The sequence below is a fragment of the Oxyura jamaicensis genome, chromosome 1 (genome assembly GCF_011077185.1).
Source record: "Oxyura jamaicensis isolate SHBP4307 breed ruddy duck chromosome 1, BPBGC_Ojam_1.0, whole genome shotgun sequence".
In the NCBI taxonomy this organism is placed as follows: Eukaryota; Metazoa; Chordata; class Aves; order Anseriformes; family Anatidae; genus Oxyura; species Oxyura jamaicensis.
The window spans coordinates 165,180,839-165,199,352 of record NC_048893.1 but is presented as its reverse complement, the minus strand read 5'-3'; the positions used below and the strand labels follow the sequence as shown (position 1 = coordinate 165,199,352).

Below are 18,514 nucleotides of genomic sequence, written 5' to 3'. Positions count from 1 at the left end.
ATATATATATATATATATATATATATATATATATATATATATATATAAAGTAAACAAAAACTAGCCACATAAAGCCAATAAAAAGTGTCATAAGTGACTTTTCAATGAAGGAAATCAGTGGTAGAACAGAGCCTTAGATCCAGACCTCATAACTTCTAGACATTTCCTAACTTGCAGGTTATTACATTCAGACATTTAACTTTGTACTCTTGGAAACTACATATTAACCATAAGAAGTTATGTAGATTATAATAGGTAGAATAGATTAGAATTTCAAGTAATATGAAAATGATTGATAAACTAGCTTTATGATTCAGACCATCTGTGAGTTACATTCTGCCTGACTACAAGCAAAGACATGCAACATACTCCTTGGGAATAAAGCTGTTCATATGCAAACAAACATTATTCTACTCAAGTTTTATGTCAGAGGTCATCTGCTTTTAATTAACATTTACCCAGGTTCAAGGAGGGTTTTGTAGTGATGATATATGTTAAGTAAGAAGACATGAAAAACAAACCATCTATCTAGGGAAACATATTTTCATTTAGTATTGAATAAATGGGACATGAAATACCAGAGGAGATACTGGTCTCTGTGCAGATTCTATGTCCTCAGTTTGATTAGAAGTCATGAGGTAACAGATGATGTTCACACTTAAAAATCAAAGGATGCTGACAGAACAATGCAAAAAATCCCCGAATAAGAGATATTTTTACTTTTGAAAATCCATGATGAGAACATAGCAAGTAGAACTTCTTTAATCAGGAAACATAGTAAATACAGGTAGTAAACAAGCTCTAAATTCATAGATTTATCTTTAAATTTCTTTTTGTAACATAATATTAAACACTTCTTTATTCTGTTTTTAATGAATATCTTCTGTAAGTCATTTTCAAAGACAAAGATGGGCTTGGATCTTTGGTAAGAGGAGGAACAGAACCAAGATCTTACTTCAGACATTGGTCAAATTCATAGATCAAAAGACTACATAATATAAAATACGCTTGTATAAGATTGATTAAAAGCCTTTAGATAAACTGTTAAATAGTTTAAAAGAATTCTATTTTTCACACATGTGCACAATACCTTAATAAGTAACCTCAAGGAGTCTGGCAATGACTGTATTTTCTCTGGAAACAGAAAACCTCAGGGGATGTGGAACACTTAATGGTTTCTATCTGAAATTGTTTCCAAAATCATTCTTCCAAAAAACTTCTGAACAGACGTGCTTTTCTGACAATCCAAAAGACATCTGTAAGGATTACTGTCAAGACGAATCCTACAGAGGCTGTCCTATGTTCTCCCTTTTATTAACTACAGTATGTTTATTAACCACCTAACAATCTAATATTAAGGAGGAATGCAAGTCATTCAGTCTTAAAAATAATCAATGCAAACAGGATCAATGGAGAAAATAAGTAATAGAGAGATTAAGAAGACAGTCAAAATAAAGAAGTAGCTAGAAAAAGCAACAAGTAGAAAAAGAAAGAACTCTTCAGATCCTACTTACTATTCAAGGACAAAGCTGTAAGTATACTTAAAGAAAATCTCTTCAGAAGAATATTTTATAGGCTAGCTTTAGAGAAATTTAATACTATGTTACAAAGATTTCAATTCAAATATATTCCTACATCCATCTGAGCACAATAGAAGGAAAAGACTACTGTGATCATAGAATGCATATCAATATATTCTTGTTGCAGGGAATTATAGATATTAAAAAAACAAACAAACAAACAAAAAAAAAAACTGACAAACATTATTCTTCTTAAAAAATAGATGTTTAAAATAGCACATTTGCTTGGAATGACCATAGAAATAGAAAATATTGTACATATATCTGCAGTCATTTTCCCTATTATATTAACTTTGGTAACAATTCCAGCCCATAGTGAACGTATCTAATGATAAGGTGGCAATTGCATCTTCATGTCAGTCTTCATTCTCTTAGCAAAGATTGCCAATTAATGCCAGTTATTTTGGTGATTTTTGTGTTATAGATGTTTATCTACCAGGATTTGACTTCTGCTACTGACTCGTGTTTCACCTCTAGAACAGCTGTCAGACGATGACCTTTTGGTGTCTATCACCCTCTGCTGCATTAAAGATGATGATTTAGAGGTGAAATATTCTCTATACACTCTTCTGAACAATTAGAGTCCTCAGAATATACTTATTCTTTCTGCATATCTCATTGAATTTTATGGTTTGCTGTAAGTCTATGAAAAATAAATAAATAAATAAATAAAGAGCAGGGCATATAATTCAATGTTAAAATTGGTGAAAAATGCTCCAGGTAGGGTCTCAGAAGAACAGAGTAGAAGGGGAGAATCACTTTCCTTGAACTGCTAGCTACACTTCTTTTGATGAAGCCCAAGATATGCTTAGTTTCCTGGGCTGCAAGCACACATTGTTGGCTCACGTTCAGTTTTTCATCCACCAATACCCTAAAGTAATACTCTGCAAGGTTGCTCTCAATCCACGTATTACCCAGCCTGCATTCATTATTTGGGAGTGCCTTGAACCAGGTGCAGAACCTTGCATCTTAATGAGGTTTGTATGGGCACACCTCTACAGACTATCCAGGTCCCTCTGGATGGCATCCCTTCCCTCCAGTATGTCAACCACCCTCAACTTGGTGTCATCCACAAACTTGCTGAGGATGCACTCAATCCCACTGTCCACATTATTAACGAAGATATTAATACCAGTCCCAGTATAAACCCCTGGTGGCCACCACTTGTCACTGAACTCTACTTGGATATTCAGCCACTGAAAACTCTGAGTGAAACTGTTAATCCAATTCATTATTCACTGACTGGTCAGCCTGCCAAATCCATATCTCTCCATTTTAGAAACAAGAATGTTGTGTGGGCATTGTGGTTTTATCCTGCTACACAACTGAACTCCACCACAAACATTCATTCACTACCCCTCCTCAAAGGGAAAGGGAGAAAAAATTAAAATGAAAAGGGCTGAAGGGTTGAGATAAGGACAGGGAGATCACTCACAAATTATTGTCACAGACAAAACAAACTTGGCGTAGAGTTTAAATAATAAATTAATAAAATTTATTACTTATTACTAACAGACTAGAACACTGAGAAACTAAAAGCAAACTAAAGGAATTCACCAAATTGCCACCACCCCTCAAATAGCAACTTCATCTAGTAGACCCTCTGGTGCATCTCATGAAGTCCTTTAGGTTGTGCACCTTCAGGTTCCTTAAACGATGTCAAACCTGACCTTCTCCCGCAGTGGGTGGTACTTTATTCTCCCAGTCCTTGCCTTTGGAATCTGTAATTGAGGAAGTGTATCTAGAGCACTTGCCAGTGAAGACTGAGGCAAAAAAAGCTGTCAAGCACTGCAGGCCTCTCCATGTAGATTGTAGCTAGGTCTCCTATTTCACTCATCAGTGAAAGATTAGTCTCTTTTATTTTCCTTTCTTGTTTTATGCACTTGAAGAAACCCTTCTTGATATTTTTTACATCTCTAGCCAAGTTCAGCTCCGGCTGTACTTGGATTTCCTGATCCCCTCCCTGCAATCGTGAACCATATTCCTATAATATTACCAGTATGTATTTCCCTGCCTACTTCCCTTTCCCTTTTTATTTTTATTTTTTCCCAGAACTAAATCATAAGAACAGGAAGATATTTAAAAAATGAAGGAGCTGGTTCTGGTAATTGTCTTACCTGTTAGATCATGAAGCATGTGAGTGGGTACAAATTTAGTAAAAGAATAAAGAATACAGAATACAGAATAAAAAAGACTCTTTCTTTCCAGATATTGGAAGAGATCAAGTATAGCTTTCCATTGATCTTTCTCCAGTTTACCAAGTAGAGACATGTTTTTGTTTCATTGTTAAGAGAAAAATGCCCTAGTTGTTACTATTGCATCTAATCTCAGATTTAATACTTATGTTAAATTTAAAATATTATCTGTATTTCAGAATTCAAACAGCAAGAAGTAGAAACATTAATAAATGTTCAGCTGTCTGTACTTAGAACTATATGAAAAACATTTGATAGATTGATATATATTATTATATTATCCCCATAAAGGTCTTTTAATCAAAACTCAAATATTTCACAGCGATATATTGATTTTGATGCAAGTTCTTATAGAAAAAAAAAAAAAAAAAAAAAAAAAAGATTTTATTTTTGGTATGATATTACTCCTCCTTTGTGCTTTCTTTTCTACATCTTTCCAGCAACTATCAAGGTATTATGACTATTTCTACACTAGAAAATAAAGTGTGAAACAGAATGAAACAGCAGTTTTGGAGAACCTTACAATTACCCTATATGGGAGGAGGTGGGGGGAAGGAGATTACTTTGGAGTTGTCTTAGTTCAGTCCCAGATGCTGCACCCAGCATTTACCTTTATTGAATTTCATGCCACTGCTAGACTGTGAAAACAACAGCATGCTAATGTGCAGTAATGGTGCTTTGTGATCACACTTTATAACCTTAGCTAAATAGCATAAAGGATTAATGTGATGCATATAATCCTTTTGACATAAACTGTTAACGAAGTCTGGTCAATCCAACAGATTGGATTCATCTGCATGTAGGCTTCTTACCTCTGGTTCAAGGAGTTTAGAAAGCAAAGATGTCCAACCTGAACCTCATGAATCAATGTGAGGGCTTCCTTGATGTAATGTTGCCTAAACCAGTTCCTTATGTAGTCTCTATGAAGTATATAATGTCTTTCATTTAGTGTTTCTGTATATAACACCTTTTATATGGGATGTAATTAAATGCATCTTCCAATTATAACCAGGTGTACCTTGCCATCAGTGAATCTTTCTTAGGTTACATAAGCTTTGTTAAATCTTTACTCTGTATCAATAAGTCATATTGCTGCTTCACTCTTCCAAGTGAAGTACATATCATTTCCACCCATTACACCCTAGAACTGAGCCCTGATGAATGCCACTAGTGACTGGGTGCCAGCCACATATAGCCATTTTCACTATGACATTTTGAGCACTGCTATTCACCTAGCTCATCATCCAGTGTAGCATGAACCCATTCATCTCACAGCTGGACAATTTGTCCAGGACACTGTGAAGGACAGTATCAAAGGCTTTGCTAAAATCCAGAAAGATTCCATCTACCGCATTCCCTTCACCCACTAAGGAGGCGACCTTACTGTAAAAAGAGATCATATTACTAAGGCAGTGTTTTCCCTTAATGTACCTATTCTGACAATGCCTATTCTGATAATGCCTTTGTTCTTCAAATGCTTTTCAATAGCCCTTGGGATAATCCTCTCCATAACTTTTCCAGGTACTGAGGCCGGACTAACAGTTCTGTAGTTTCTTGGGTCTTTCTTTGTGTTCTTCTTGTAGATCTGTATAACATTGGCTAGCTTCCAGTCAGTGGAACCTCCCCAGACTCTCATGACCTTTGGTAAATCAGTGAGAGTGGCCCAGCTACAACATCCGTTAACTTCTTCAGTACTCTGAGGTGAATGCCATCATACCTAATGGACCTATGAACATTCAACTGATGCAGTTGCTCCCTACAAATTTTGGTGGCCACAAGTGGAAAGTCACTGCTCCCCCAGTCATGGTCACTCAACTCAGAAGACCAAGCAGCCCAAGATTTATTATTAATATTAAAAATTGAGGCAAAAAGCATTAGATACTTCTGCCTTTCCCCCATCCTTACTTGTTATGTGACCATCTGATTCAAGTGTTTTATTTGATTTCCTCTTGCTATTGACAGACTTTAAAATGTCTTATTTGTTGTCTGACACCACACTGGTCATTGTCAACTCAAGATGAGCTTTGGCTTGCTTTATTTTTCTCCCTGCAGATGTGAACTGCAGCTCTGCAATCTTCCTGTGAAACCTGATTATTTATTTATTTGTTTGTTTGTTTATTTTTCAAAGATCATATATTTTCTTTTTCTGCACCAGTTCCAGGAGGAGTTCCCTGTTCAGCCAAGCCAGTCTTCTGTCCTGCTTGCTTGATTTATAACACAATGGGGTTGCCTGCCCCTGAGGTTTTAAAAGATGGTTCTTGAAAAGCAACCAGCTACCATGGACCCATAAACCCTCACATTCACAGGGGACACTGCGAAGCTTAAAGTTTGTTCTCATAAAGTCCAGGGGGACAACTCGACTGACCTTTTTTCTCCTTACATCAAAAATTTTGAACTCAACTATTTCATGATATTTCATGATTATCACTGTGGCCAAGACAGCCACCAACTGTCACTTCTCCTACAAGGCTTTCTTTATTCTCAGACAAGAGATCTACAAGGGCAACTTTCCTAGTTGGCTCAGTCAGTGCTTGTGACAGGAAATAAGGAATTTCCCAGACTTGCTTGTTGTGGCTGTACGTTATTCCCAGTTTAAGTCTGGGAATTTGAAAAAATCCCATAAGGGCAAAGGCATCTATTCCAAAGATTTCTCCTAATTGTCTATAGAATAATTCATCTGTGCTATTGTCCAGGGTAGTCTAGGACAACAATAGATATCCATGACAATACCCATCCTCTCACTCAGAGGCTCTCTACTGTGTCATCCATAATGGTGAGGACTGCACAGTCTAATCACTCCCTTGCATATAGCACAACACCTCTACCTTGCTTGCCTTGCATGTCCCTCCTGAAAAACTAATAGTCCTCTATCCCAGCAATCCAGTCCTGGGACTCATCCCACCAATTCTTACTAATACCAATGATATAACTCTAGGAATGGACCAAAGGTTCCAGTTTATCATGTTTGTTCCTTATACTGCATGCAATGGTATACTAGCATTTCTGATGTGCTCTGTACACCCCAGTGCTCCCTAGAATGGTGTAGGTGTTCCCATTAGACATGTCACCTTCAGATGGTATTGTGCAATCTCTTAGCTTAACTTCAGTGTTCTTAAAGGTACCTTCTTCCCTCACTGATCTTAATCTAAAACTCTGTCAAACAGTTCATAAAAGTTACAGGCTGAGAAATGTTTTCCCTATCAAAACAAGTGGATCTTGTCAGGCCCCAGCAGATCTCTTGTCTCAAAGACTCTTTGATGATTGTTAAACCCCAAACTATGGTATAGGTACCAGTCTTGGAGACAGATAATTATGACCTGGGGTCATCTGTTTCTTTCCCTGTTTCTCCCCATTAATTGGAGGATTGAGGAAAACTCCACCTGTGCTCCTGAATCATAGAATTATTTAGGGTGGAAAAGAATATCATCGGGTCCATCACATAATACTACCAAGTCCATCACTAAAGCATCACATCCACATATCTCTTAAATTCCAGGGACAATGACTGTACCATTTCCCTGGGCAGCCAGCTCCAATGATCTTTCCATGAAGGAATTGTTCCTGATATCTAATCTAAACATCTCCTGGTACAACTTAGGGCCATTTCCTCTTGTCCTGTCAACTGTCATCTGAGAAAAAAGACCAACACCCACCTCACAACAACATAATTTCAGGTAGTTGTAGAGAACAATGTCTCCACTCAACCTCCTTTTCTCAAACCAAAACAACTCCACTTCCTTCAGCTACTCTTTATATGTGTTGTTTTCTAGTCCCTTCACCATCTTCACTGCTCTTCTTTGAATTTGCTCCAGCATCTCAGTCATAGCAAGGGCCCAAAACTGAACACAGTACTCAAGGTACTGTCTTACCAGTGATGAATACAGAGGGATAACCACTTCCCTAGTTCTGCTGACTGCAATATTTCTGATAAAAGCCAGGACAGCACTGGCCTTCTTGACCATCTGGGCACACTCCTGGTCATGTTCAGCGAGCTGTCAACCAGCACCTCCAGGTCATTTCCTGCCAGGGAGCTTTCCAGCCTCTTCCCCTTCCCTATACCACTGCACAGTATTGTTATGAACCATGCTCAGCACCTGACATTTAGCATTGTTGAATGTCGTGTGATGACGTGGCCCATCAATCCAGTTTATCCATATCACCTTGCAGAGACTCCTACCCTCAAACAGATCAATACACCTGCCAACTTTGTGTTGTGTGTAAACTGACTGGGTGTGCAATCAACACCCTCATCAAGATCATAGATAAACATATGTCCTGGTTTTGGCTGGGATAGAGTTGATTTTCTTCCTAGTAGATGGTATGGTGCTGTTTTGGATTTAGGATAAGAATAACTTTGATAACACACTGATATTTTAGCTGTTGCTAAGCAGTGCTTGCACTAAGTCAAGGACTTCTCAGCTTCTCCTACTGCCCTGCCAGCAAGGAGGCTGGGAGTGAACAAGAAGCTGGGAAGGGACAGAACCAGGACAGCTGACTCAAACTGGCCAAAGGGATATTCCATACTATATGGAGCCACGCTGAACAATTAATATGGGGTGGCTGGCTGGGTTTGGGGGGAACACTTTTCAGGAATGGGCATCAGTCAATGGATGGTGAGCATTGTGCATCACTTGCTTTTATTATTATTATTATTTTACATATATATATATATAATTCTCATTAAACTGTCCTTATCTCAACCGACAAGTTCTTTCTCATTTCTTTCCTATTTTCTACCCCATCTCACTGGGGTGGGGGAGTGAGAAAACAGATGTGTGTTTTTTAGTTTCACCAAAGTTCCACTATAAAATGTTAAAAGAGAACTGGCACCAATACTTAGCCTTGGGGAACACCTTCTGAAACCAGCCACCAACAAGATTTAACACAATCATTTGGGCCTGGCCATCAAGCCAGTTTTTTATCCAGCAAAGAGTGCATCCATCCAAGCCACGAGAAGCCAGTCTCTCCAGGAGAAGGATGTGGGAAACAGTAGCAAATGCTTTGCTAAAATCCAGGTAAATAACACGCATAGCCTTTCCCTCATCTGCTAGGCATGCCATCGTGTCATAGAGGGAAATAGATCTGTCAGGCAGGATCTGCCTTTCATAAACCTATGCTGACTGGATCTGATCACTTGGTTGTCCTGTGCATGCCATGTAATGTGGCAATCTGATCCTTGACCTTCTCTGGCAATAAGGCCAGACTGACAAGCCTGTAACTCCCTGTATCCTCCTTTCTGTCCTTGTTGGTGGGCATCACATTCACTAACCTCCAGAAAACTAGGACCTCTCTGGTCAACCAGGAATGATGGTAAATTACTAAAAATGGTTTGGCAAACACTTCTGCCAGCTCCTTAAGTACCCTTGGGTGGATCCTGTCCAGTCCTGTGAGTCCAAATGGTGTAGTACGTCACCAACCATTTCCCCTTGGATTAAAAAGCCATATATTCTGCTACCTGCTTCTGTTTTCTAGCTCAGCAGCCTGGGTACCCTGAGAACAGTAAGTCTTACTTAAAGAATAAGGCAAAGAAGACAATAAGTACCTCATTAGCTTCATCTCTCATCACTATGTTTCCCTCTGCATCCAATAAAGGATGGAGATCCTCCTTATAAAAACATTTTTTTATTATTATTAATTTTTATTATTTTTTTTTTTTTTTGCTGAAGTAGCCAAGTTAAGTTCCAACTAGGCTCTGGCTTTTCACATTTTCTCCCTGCATAACCTCACAACTACTTTAGTCCTCCTGAGCAGCCTACCCCTTATTCCAAAGATCATAACCTTTTTCTTCCTCAGTTCCACAAGAAGCTTTCTGTTCAGCCAAGCTGCTCTTCTTCCCTGATGGTTCATCTTTCAGTATGTAGAGACAGCCTGCTGCTTTTCCTCCAATATTTAATTCTTGAAGAATGCTCAGTGTTTCTGCAATCCTTTGTCCTTTAGAACTGACTCCCAAGGGACTCTGTCAACCAGGTCCCTAAATAGGCCAAAATCTTCCCTCTGAAAATCCAAAACAGCAGTTCTGCTGACCTCCTTCCTTGTTATCCCCAGGATAGAGAATTCTATCATCTCATAATTGCTGTGACCCCAACCATCATCTTCCCTGTTTACAAACAACAGGTCAAGTGGGGCACCTTCCCCCTCCAGCTGTGTCAGGAAGTTATCCTTCACATATTCCAGGAATTTCTGAATTTGTTTCTTCTCCTCTGTACCATATTTACAGCAGACACCTAGGAAGTTGACGTTCCCCATTACAATGAGCACTAGTGATAGTGATACTTCTCCTAGCTGCTTATAGAATATTTTATCTGCTTCTTCATCTTGTCTGGGTGGTCTACAACATACTCTAAAAACAGTATCTCTCTTGTTGGCCTTTCCCTTGACTCATACCCAGAGGCACTCAACATTTTCATCACCATGAGTAAGATCCATGCAGTCAAGACATTCCCTGTATAATGTTAGTGTGTTTTATAATTCCAGAAAGACTCCAGGAAATACTTTATTTATAGGGAATTTTCTGTTATATTAATGCAACTTACTCTATTCACTATGGTAATACATGATACTATCCAATAGATGGGAGAATAATGTATAACTATTCATATTAAAATAAAATTTAAATTCAACAGAATAATGATGATCATGAGCAACTTAAATATCATCATGGCTTCCAATAGACTGTTCTTTAGGAAAGCAACATTAATTTGAGTAATACTAAATTTGTTTTAAGAAAATAAATTATGACCCCCTTTTTAAAAAATCAGCCCAACTTTTCTAAAGGTATACTAAGTAAGCATGATGCTACGATGTCAGGATTCTGCAAAAATATATATCAGTTTTAATATGTGGAGGCGGAAAAGCTGATTTAAAACAAAAACAAACAAACAAAAAACAAACAAACAAAAACAAAAACAAAAACTCGTTTTACTTTTAGCTAAGCTTTAGCTTAGCTTTTGCTTGGCAAAAGACTTCTTAAACTCTGAGAGGCTTGGTACCATGACTATGTCCCTGGGGAGCCTATTCTAGTGTGCAACAACCTCTCAGTGAAGAACGTCTTCCTGATATCCAACCTGAACCTCCCCTGTAACATCTTGATACCATTCCCTTGGGTTCTATCACTGGTGACTAAAGAGAATAGATCGGCGCCTGCCCCTCCACTCCCCCTCCTGAGGAAGCTGTAGACTGCCATGAGGTCTCCTCTCAGCCTCCTCTTTTCCAGGCTGAACAAACCAAGTGACTGCAGCTGCTCCTCATACATCTTCCCCTCTAGGCCCTGCACCATCTTTGTGACCCTTCTCTGGACACTCTCCAACAGTTTCACATCCTTTTTGTACTGTGGTGCCCAGAACTGCACACAGTACTCGAGGTGAGGCCGCACCAGTGCAGAGTAGAGAAGGACAATGAGTTCACTCAACCAACTAGCAATTCTGTGCTTGATGTGTCCCAGGATATGGTTGGCCCTCCTGGCTGCCAGGGCACACTGCTGGCTCATATTCAGCTTGCTCTCAACCACAACCTCCAGATCCCTCTACAGGGCTTCTCTCCAGTGTTTCATTGCCCAGTCTGTATATATAGCCAGGGTTTCCCCTTCCCAGGTGCAGGACCTGGCACTTGCTCGTGTTAAACTTCATGCGGTTGGTGATTGCCCAGCTCTCCAGTCTATCCAGATGTCTCTGCAAGGCCTTTCCATCCTCAACAGTCAACAACTCCTCCAAGTTTAGTGTCATCAGCAGATTCGCTCAAAACACCTTCTAGTCCTACATCCAAATCTTTTATAAAAACACTGAAGAGGACTGGCCTTAAAATGGAGTCTTGGGGGACCCCACTAGTGACCATTTGCCAGCCTGATGCAGCCCCATTTACCACAACCCTTTGAGCCCTGCCCGTCAGCCAATTGCTCACCCATTGTATGATGTTTTGTTTAGCTCTGTGCTGGACATTTTGTCCAGTAGAATCCTATGGGAAACTTTATCAAAAGCTTTACTGAAATCCAAAAACATTACATCAGCAGGTTTCCCTTGATCTTCTAGATGGATGATCTTATCATAAAAGGAAATTATGTTAGTCAAGCAGGACCTTCCCCTTGTGAACCCATGCTGGCTGGGACCAATGACTGCATTGTCCCCCAAGTGTGCTTCAGTAACTTCAAGGATCATCTTCTTCATAATTTTACCAGGCACTGATGTGAGACTGACAGGCCTATAGTTGCCAGGGTCTTCTTTCTTTCCTTTCTTAAAAATTGATACATTTGTCAGCTTCCAGCCTACTGGGTGGGACCCCTCCAGATTCCCAAGATCATTGAAAAATAATTGAGAAAGGTTCTGCGATGATGTCAGACAGCTCTCCAAGCACCCTGGGATGAATCCCATCCAGACCCATGGACTCGTATGGATCCAGGTAGAGCAGCAAATCCTGTGCACTTTCAGGGTTGATTGGGAGTTTATCATTCCCACCATCATGGCCCTCCAGCTCAGGGCACCCGGGGTCCCGAAGCCCATCATCAGTGTTGAAGACAGAGGCAAAGAAGGCATTAAACATCTCTGCTTTGCCTGTGTCCTTGCCTGTGAGGCGACCTTCCCCATCAAGTAGTGGACCTGTATTTTCTTTGGTCCTCTTTTTCTGTTCACATATTTTAAAATAAACCTTTTATTGTCTCCCACAGACCTGGCCAACTTCAACTCTAATTGGGCTTTGGCTGCATGAATTTTCTCCCTACAAACGCAAACAGAGTCCCTGTATTCCTTCCACGTTGTCTGACACTGCTTAGAGCAGCCATACGCTTTCTTTTTCTGCCTAAGCTCCAGAAGAAAATCCCTGGTCAGCCAGGCTAGCCTTCTGCCCCACCTGCTTGACTTCCGATATTTTGGAATTGCCTGATCCTGTGCTTTTAGGAGGTAGTGCTTAAAGACTGACCAGAACTGATGGATGTCAATGTCTTCAAAAGTAGTTTCCCCAGGGACCTTGCTAACTAGTTCCCTGAGCAGCCTGAAGTCCGCTCTCCCAGGGCTGGAGTTTTATCCAGGGCTGAAGTTTTATCCAGCGCTCTCCCAGGGCTGGAGTTTTATCCAGGGCTGAAGTTTTGGTGGCAGTTTTCCTCCTGACTCCAAAAATTTTAAACTCAACCGCTTCATGGTCACTATGAACAAGACAGCCGCCAATTGCCACATCCCACACAAGACCCTCTTTGTTCTCCAGCAACAGATCTAGGACTGCACCTTTCTTAGTTGGCTCCCTTACCACCTGCACCAAGAAGTTATCATCAGGGTGTTTTAGGAACCTCCTGGACCTGCTCGTGTTGACCATGTGGTACTTCCAGTTGACATCTGGCAAGTTGAAGTCCCTCATAAGGACAAGGGGAGTTGATCTCAAGGTTTCTCTTAGTTCCTCAAAGAATAAGTCATCAGTGTTATCATCCTGATGAGGTGGTCTGTAATAGACTCCCATAACAACATCCTCTTTGTTTGTTTGTCCCCTAATCCTTACCCAGAGGCTCTCAACTTTGCCATTGCCAACTTCAAGTTCCACATGGTCTAACTGCTTCACGTACATCACCTCCCTCCCCCCCCACACACACACTCCCCCCTCCACCTCATCTGCCCTGCCTGTCCCTGCTGAGGAGCCTATATTCATCCATTGCAACACACCAGCCACAGGACTCATCCCACCATGTTTTGCTTATGCTTGATGATGTCGTAGCTGTGGGACTGGACCTAGTTCATCCAGTTTATTCTTCATACTGCATGTTTGTGTAGAAGCACTTCAAATGCACCTCATTGTATGCAGCACTTTGTGGAGTAGACTGAAGGACCTCACTATAACACAATCCCTCTGATTCTAGAGCACCATCCCTTAGCTTATGACTAGCAGGCCTTGTTTTATCTCTTATCTCTCTTTATCTCTTTATCTCTCCCCTTCGACTCAAGTTTAAAGCCCTATCTATAAGCCCTGCTAACTCCTGGGCAGAAAATCCTTTTCTGCCTCTGAGAGAGGTGCATCCAATCTTGTACCAGCAGGCTTGGTGTCACGTAGACCTTCCAGTAATCAACAAACCCAAAGTTCTGCTGGTTGCACCAGACTCAAAGCCACATATTGATGAGACGAGTCTGCCTGACAACATTGATTCCTCCTATCGGAAGGACAGAGGCAAGCACAACCTGTGCCCCTGATCCTTTAACCAGTGACCCTAAAGCCCCATTTGATCACTCTCAGACTTCTCCTTGCTTTTTGTCATTACCAGCTTGAAAAAAAGAGTAGCAGGTAGTAGTCAGAGGACCATACAAGGTGAGTGACTTTTCTAGCTATGTCTCTTACCCCAGCCCCAGGGAGGCAGCAGACTTCCCTGTGGGTTGGGTCTGGGTGGCATATAGGGCCATCTGTCCTTTTCAGAAAGGAGTCCCCCATGACAATAACCCTTCTTTCTTTCTTGACAGAAGATGTAGCAATAAGGGGGGTAGTTTACCTTGCCTTAGGCACCCCTTCCAACTGGGACGGGCTTTTGTCTACATCGTTGTTTTGACTGACATGTTCTAGAGACTCATAACTGTTATACAAGGGTAGATGGGAAGGTGAAGTGGGCAGGCAGAGGGCTCGCCTACCACCACAAGCAGACACCTGCTTCCCACACCATTCCCCCCCTTGGCCTAGGTCCCCTCCTACTGCCTGGAGGGATGGGGGAAATTTTTTCTTCTGTGTAGCAGCTGCCTGGTGGGATAGAGGAACCCTTGTTACTTGTGTTGTGGCAGGCTTGAGAGTCTGTCTCAGGGAGGGTAGAGTATGCTTCCATCAGTCAGTTTCCCTCTCTGACTCCCTGATGCTCCTCAGCCTACTCACCTCTTCCTGAAGCTCCACCACCATGATGAGCAGTTTTTCAGCCTGGGCACATGTTCCACAGGTATACCCACTTCTGCTGTCAGACACTGACAGAAGACTCAGGGACACCCTGCAGCCTGGATGGCCACGTGTTTCCCTGAGACCTCTGTCTGGGTAGCCACACTGGTGACTGGCTGGAGAGGCTGCAACAGATGTGGAGGCCATGGTTTTCTGCCTGGTGGATACCATGACCAGGCTCTTCACAAGCAGCTTAAAACCATTGTTGGGAAGACCATTGGAAAAGAGCGGTGAGGGCAAGCTCCCTGCTAGCCCTGCCAACATGAGCTGCTGCACAAACTGACATGCCCCGCCCTGACTGAGGCAATTCCTAAATATCGCAAGTCAGGCAAGCGGGGCAGGAGGCCGGCGTGGCTGACCAGGAACATTCTAATGGAGATTAGGCGGAAACAGAGAGTGTTTCGCTACTGGAAGGAGGGCCAGGTGTCATGGAAAAAATACAGGGATGCTGTTCGTGTTTGTAGGGAGAAAGTTCGTGTGGCCAAAGCACACCTAGAGTTGAAGCTGGCTGTGTCTGTGAGAGAAAACAAAAAGGGTTTTTTTAGATATGTGAATGGAAAAAGGAGAACTAAAGAATACATAGGGCCGCTCCTTGATAGGGAAGGTCTCCTCACAGACAATGACATAGGCAAAGCAGAGACGCTTAACGCCTTCTTTGCCTCTGTCTTCATTGCCGATGATGGACTTCGGGACCCAGGGTGCCCCGAGCTGGAGGACCGGGACGGCGGGGATGACAAACTCCCAACCGACCCTGAACGTGTGCGGGATTTGCTACTCCACCTCAATCCCTACAAGTCCATGGGTCCGGATGGGATTCATCCCCGGGTGCTGAAAGAGCTGGCGGACGTCATCACGGAACCTCTCTCAATTATTTTTCAACGATCCTGGGAATTTGGAGAGGTCCCGGTAGACTGGAAGCTGGCAAATGTTGTGCCGATTTTCAAGAAGGGTCAGAAAGAAGACCCTTGCAATTACAGGCCTGTCAGTCTCACGTCAGTGCCTGGTAAAATCATGGAGAAGATGGTTCTCGAACTTATTGAGGCGCACCTGGGGGACAAAGCAGTCATTGGTCCCAGCCAGCATGGGTTTGTGAAGGGTAGGTCCTGCCTAACTAACCTGATTTCCTTTTATGATAAGATCACCCGTATGGTGGACCAAGGGAAACCAGCTGATGTGATTTTTTTGGACTTCAGCAAGGCTTTTGACACGGTTTCCCATAGGATCCTACTGGACAAAATGTCCACCATACAGCTAAATAAAAACATCATACAATGGGTGAGCAATTGGCTAACGGGCAGGGCCCAAAGGGTTATGGTAAATGGGGCTGCGTCAGGCTGGCGGGCGGTCACTAGTGGGGTCCCTCAAGGCTCCATTTTAGGGCCGGTACTTTTCAATATTTTTATAAACGATCTGGATGTAGGAATAGAAGGTATTTTGAGCAAGTTTGCTGATGACACCAAACCTGGAGGAGTTGTGGACTCGAATGAGGGTGGAAAGGCCTTGCAGAGGGATCTGGATAGGTTGGAGAGCTGGGCGATCACCAACCGCATGAAGTTCAATAAGAGCAAGTGCCGGGTCCTGCACCTGGGACGGGGAAACCCTGGCTGCACGTACAGACTGGGCGATGAGACGCTGGAGAGCAGCCTAGAAGAGAGGGATCTGGGGGTCGTGGTAGACAGCAAGTTGAATATGAGCCAGCAGTGTGCCCTGGCAGCCAGGAGGGCCAACCGTGTCCTGGGGTGCATCAAGCACGGCATCGCTAGTAGGTCAAGGGAGGTGATTGTCCTGCTCTACTCTGCGCTGGTGCGGCCTCACCTCGAGTACTGTGTGCAGTTCTGGGCACCACAGTATAAAAAGGACATGAAACTGTTGGAGAGTGTCCAGAGGAGGGCTACGAAGATGGTGAAAGGCCTGGAGGGGAAGACATACGAAGAACGGCTGAGGTCACTGGGCCTGTTCAGCCTGGAGAAGAGGAGGCTGAGAGGAGACCTCATCACAGTCTACAACTTCCTCGTAAGGGGGTGTCGAGAGGCAGGAGACCTTTTCTCCATTAACACCAGTGACAGGACCCACGGGAAAGGGGTTAAGCTGAGGCAGGGGAAATTTAGGCTTGACATCAGGAGGGGGTTCTTCACAGAGAGGGTGGTTGCACACTGGAACAGGCTCCCCAGGGAAGTTGTCACTGCACCGAGCCTGTCTGAATTTAAGAAGAGATTGGACTGTGCACTTAGTCACATGGTCTGAACTTTTGGGTAGACCTGTGCGGTGTCAAGAGTTGGACTTGATGATCCTTAAGGGTCCCTTCCAACTCAGGATATTCTATGATTCTATGATTCTATGACTGCCTCACCATTCCCTGACTGCCTCACCATGCTCTGACTGACATGCCCCGCCCTGACCGAGGCACCCTGCTCTGTTTGCCAGCCCTGGTCGCTGCACTCCTGGTCACTCACGCTCTGTAGGGACTGCCTTTGTACGGCTGAGGAGGGGTTGCTGCTGGCTGTGCTCATACCTCATCAGCCTCCCTCACGAGGGCTGCTGGGCCCTGGCGGCTCCCTCAGCTGCCTCAAGTGGCCTCGATGCCAGAAAAAAAAGCACTGCCTGGCTCAATTCCCCACTCCGCTGCAGAACACGTCTGCCCCAGAGCCGATCGCCTCTTATCTCACTTCAGCAGGAATACAGTTAGGTAACTTCTATGCTTTCCAAGATACAGGACTAAGTGATCATAGACATGCTATTGAAATAAAAGCTTATGACTTTATGGGATAGAGACAAATATGTTAACTTTTTATTTTCAATATAGAACTTATGGAGTTCATCTCTTCTTCTTTTATATATATAATTTTTTCCTCTGTAACAGTTACTGGGAGAAGAAAGGCAAGTGTTTTCAGAATGTCTTTTGAAAACAGCAGAGTAAAATAAAATTTATTCAAAGCATGGACTCTGTTCTGTAATAGATAATTTTTTTTGTAACTCTTGCTTCTTATGCTTCAGCAAAACTTAAGCGTAGCTTTGACTGTAGGTAGATCTTTGTGCAGTGATACTCTTTTTTAAAATATGTCAAGTTCATAAGATTGATGTGGAAAAAAAAAAAATAGTCCCTATATTTTGTGTTAAACTATTAAACTGTGTATCTTAGCTTTGTCTTTTTCGATCTTTAAGTTACTTCTTTGCAATGCTTAGACATAGAGAGGCAGGAATCTCAAGTAGCTCTGAGGTCACTTGGAGGTCATATTGTAGTTCAGTTGAATTCATTCTGTGACCGACTCATGAATTTTGAACTCTGTGTGCATTATTTTATATTTGTCAACATTAAATTTTATTCTTCTTGTCACTTCAATTACAGAACAAATCAAAACCCATTTCAGTTTTATTTATTGCTTGGTTCAGAGGTTTCCCTTCCACCCATTACACAAATCTGTATTACCACATCACAAATTCAAATCCACTGTTTCTCGGTGTTTCTCCAATTAATTTTATTTGGATTTGATAATAAATTGAAAGAAATAAGATTGACTAATAACCACTAGACTTGTTATTACACCTCATCTGTTAGATCAAATTCTCATGGTTATTGGACTTTGAATTTGAAACAAAAATATTTTATCTAGTTACATTAAACCATTATCCCTGTTTTCTTTTCACAATTTCATTTACAGTTTGTAAGCAGGTGACAGAAAATCCACCATTTTGAAAATCATGTGACTTTAAGATAGCATGCAGTTAATTGCATTGTTTAGGAATTAGTTTAATAATTGTGCATAAAATTTGTTCCTTTTAGCTTCACAACAAGCAAATAAAATGATGAATTAAAATGCAGTCAACAGCTGGAATATAGCTACTATACATCATGTATGT

The 18,514-nt window shown here is 41.9% G+C and overlaps 1 long non-coding RNA gene across 1 annotated transcript in view; it reads right to left on the bottom strand.

Moving 5' to 3' along the window:
• LOC118156954 overlaps positions 1–12,590 on the bottom strand; it is a 19,226-nt gene extending 6,636 nt beyond the window's left edge. The window contains exon 1 of the long non-coding RNA XR_004746498.1: positions 12,413–12,590. This is a non-coding gene — a long non-coding RNA (uncharacterized LOC118156954). The remainder of the gene's footprint in view (positions 1–12,412) is intronic.
• Positions 12,591–18,514: the final 5,924 nt, after the last annotated feature.